The sequence below is a fragment of the Grammomys surdaster genome, unplaced genomic scaffold, assembly GCF_004785775.1.
Source record: "Grammomys surdaster isolate TR1022 unplaced genomic scaffold, NIH_TR_1.0 353, whole genome shotgun sequence".
NCBI classification, from domain to species: Eukaryota; Metazoa; Chordata; class Mammalia; order Rodentia; family Muridae; genus Grammomys; species Grammomys surdaster.
The window spans coordinates 51,781-55,621 of record NW_021604772.1 but is presented as its reverse complement, the minus strand read 5'-3'; the positions used below and the strand labels follow the sequence as shown (position 1 = coordinate 55,621).

General features: G+C 39.2%; 1 pseudogene; it reads left to right on the top strand.

The window, feature by feature from the left end:
• Positions 1-380: 380 nt before the first annotated feature.
• LOC114631186 lies at positions 381-3,205 on the top strand (annotated as a pseudogene).
• The last annotated feature ends 636 nt before the right edge of the window (positions 3,206-3,841 follow it).

The following is a 3,841-nucleotide window of genomic DNA, read 5'->3' as shown; positions in this document are numbered from 1 at the left end:
GGTGTGTATAAGTCCTGATGAATATCCTAAATGCCTGGAAGCCCCATGTATGTCTATGAAGGCTCTGGAGGCTCTACTGCCATTACATCCACAACTACACGGGTAGTTTCTTGAAGTTGAGTATACAAATTAACCTCTCTGTCTTGTTCCTATCTATAAAATGGAGATGATAATCATTGGAGGGTCAGGAATATCAGATGGGCTAATGTCCCTGAAGTGTTTAAATGAGTCTCAAGATAATCATAAGCATAAGGCTCAAGAAAAGCATAAGGGTAGGAATGCAAGTTTGTGAGAGCCTATCAGCCAACCCTTGTTCTGAAGTGACATATCTGCCTAATAGTAAGTACTTCTTTTATTCAAGGTACTTCCCCTCTTCTTGTGATTCCATCTGTGGTTAACATTTCCTGCTGCGGTGTAGTGAATTTGTAATTCTGTCATCTTCCAAATGGATCACTTCACCTACAAAATAAAAAGGTAAAAATTTAAAATAAGTTATATGAAGGTTTTCCAATTGGGTCTTTAAGAAATGTATGCCTCCACTCTTGGTTTTCAGACATGGGAATCACAAAATTCTGCCAGACTAGCTCATTTAATCTGGCATGCCAGCATTCTCCACTTGTTTCCAATTGTGCTTCAAAACCTACTGCTCCTGCAGTTCACTGCCTCAGAATGGCCTTGGCAAGGAAAAGAATGTGAGCAGGGCATTACTCAAGCTACCATCAGTTGCATCCCCATCTTGCTGATGTAACTTCCCAAGCAGTCCAGTTTGTGTATTATCCAAGTTAGGAAACACATTTCACAGAGACTGTGAAGTAGTGAGGAGCCAATACGAAAGGCTTCCTGGCTAGGAGATCCAGTTTGTAGGCTCCTCACATCTTTTGCATAGACAATGGCAATGACATTATCCACATGCCTAATAGCTAAAGGACTATGCTTCCTTCTATTTTTGCTCAATGAATCAGTGGGATCCCTCAGTGTGATTTTTCTCATTTTCATTATTGCTGCATCCAAAAATTTCAGTTGGCCAACAATCTTAATAAGTTGCTTCATAGTGCTAATGGGAAGTGTAAATTTTTGTGTCAAAGAAAATATTTCCTCACTCAAAATACCTCAGTATACTTTATATGTTGCACCTAAATAAAGCCAATTTTCTCAAGGTGGAATGTTGAGTAAGAAATGGCTACAAAATGGCCATATTTATGATTCCTCATCTTCTATATCCAGATTTTAGTTTTGTGGGACTGGGGAGTGAGTGTAGTGCCCATGTCAGTTACAAATAGATGCTTTGTTGTGTTTGAGGTTGTGCTCACTCTTGTTTAAACTATAAAACATCATGCATATGTTTCTTTAGAAATGTACACATTTTGGGGAAATGTACAAACAGGAATGTCAGTGACTACTCCATCAACTGATTTGCTTAGAGTTTCTAATTTTTGGGCAACTTTTATGTTCCTCCCTCCTTGGATATTTAAAGAAGTCAAGTATATTTTCTTTGGACACAATTGAAAATTCCATTTTTTTCATGCTTGCTTGTCTCTTTCAAGATCATACACATTTATCTACTCTCTGTAATGGTCATGTGATATTCTACTACCGTACTGGAGAAATCACAATTAAACTGATCATGTCTCTATTTTCTATACTGATTTATGTTATTAATAATTTTTGTTTTGGAAACTGTACTGAAATAAATATCACTTTATAAGATATTGTAAACTCTTTTCTTAGTATTAATTGCAAGAAATGACATTCCTAGCCAACAAATGTGAACATTTCAACTTCTGAAAGGTTTTGCCAAATTGTTGTCTAAAACATCTTATCTAAAACTTCAGGCTGGAGAGATGACTTAGTGAATAAGAGCATTAGCTCTTCCAGAAGACACCTGTTCCATTCTCAGCACCTACACAGTAGCTTACATCTATCTATAACTCAAGTTCCAGGGGATCCAATGCCCCTTTCTGGCCTCCACACAAAAGTGGGACACCAGACATGGATGTGGTTCACAGACATATGTACAGGCAAATAATAAAATAATTTTAAGAATCTTATAATGGCTACTCCTGTCACAGTCTTGGATTCCAGGCATCTTTTATTCTTTCTTTAAAAAGATTTACTTTAGATTATGTGTCTTTATGTCTGTGTAGATATGTCTGCGGATATGTGCATGCAAGTATAGTTCCTTGTAGAGGCAGAAGAGGCCATCAGATCACTCAGAGTTACAAACAATTGTAAGCCACCCAGCATAAGTGTTAGAAACTGAAATTGTGTCCTCTGTAAGAACAGTACACCTTTACTACTGAACTGATTCTCTAGTTCTTCCTATATTCTTATCTATAGTATTTAGATCATTTAAAGACAACCTCGAGACAACAGAGGCAAGGAATGAATACTTCATATTCTGGAAACCATGACTCATTCTGTTTTTCACACTTCATGTTCCTAGTTGAGTCTGTAATTGTACTCTCTCGTCTTCAGATATGCAGGGTTGAAGGAGTGGATCTTCAGATTGACTGGCTTCCTCTGCAGCCTTTTATCTTCGGGGCTTGGAATAATCCTTGCAAGGAGCAGATATTGGCGCCTCTGGGAATTCGACAATAAGGTTGTCCGGCTTGTGTACATCAGACTCTGGGAGGCTTATTACCATCAGGAATTTAACATCTCTGGGTCTGTGACCACAATTCTGATGCACAGCTCTGTCAACTCGACCTGGACCATTTCACCTGAATTTCAGTGTTCGCAGACCCTCATATTGCTGGCAACTTTAATAAAGCCTGTTGTCCTGATTTTCATCTCAGCAGCTATTAAGATGAGCTTTACCAAAGCCTCATTACCATACATTCAGATAGTTTGCTACAAGTGCTCTGTCTTAATCCTGATCCTCGGGAGCCTTTGTACCATTATTTCTGTGACCTGGAACCATGTAGTAGATTTCTATGGCAAAACCACCCTTGACTTTCCACCAGCCTTTCCTGTAAAGAAAGAAGCCCTGATTAAAAAACACAGCACTCCTGTGTTGCCCATAGGGGTCCTGACAACCACCCTGTCACTCCTGGGTGTGATTATGTTCCTATTTGAGATAAGGTCACTGAAAGTTCAGAGTAAGCAGAATGCCCAGTATGCTTCCAAACAGGCTGGTCAAAAGGTCTGAAATGTGAGCTCTGATATTTGCAACATCTGTCAGGAGACTCCTCAAAGAATTTCCTAGTTGCCCACAATACTTGTGCAATTTATTTCAAATAAAACATCAATTTGGTTCCTGAGTGTGTATCTAAAGCATATATGTTCCTCTGCCTGTCAAATGTATTCCTTTGTTTAAATGTTTCACATCCTAAACTCTGCAGGCCATGATCATGTCTTCAGATGCTGCCAACAGGCAATAGCAGGCAAGAATACAGTATAAATAAATGCATGTTGCCTAAACACAGTGAGCCCCACTTCTTTCACAGTGAGTGAAAAGTTTGTAATTGGCACCTCAACCCCCCAAAATAAATCACATTCTTATGTGGAGGTAGGTACTTAAGTACTCATATCTCCAGAGGATAGAGATGTACATCTTAGCCTAGCACCCATGGATGTCAGAAGCAGGTGTCAGGTCCTGTGAAACTGGAGTTACAGATGATTGTGAGCCACCACGTAAGTGCTGGGAACTGCACACAGTCCTATGTAAGAGCAACAAATGCTCTTAGTTATTGAGCCATCTTCTCAACCCAGTTTCTTACTTTTTTGTTTGTTTAATTTTATTTTTGTTTTTTGAGACAGGATCTCACTAAGTAGCTTTGGCTGGCCTGGAACTCATTATGCAGACCAGGTTGACCTCCAGTATATCTAGACCCACCTGCCT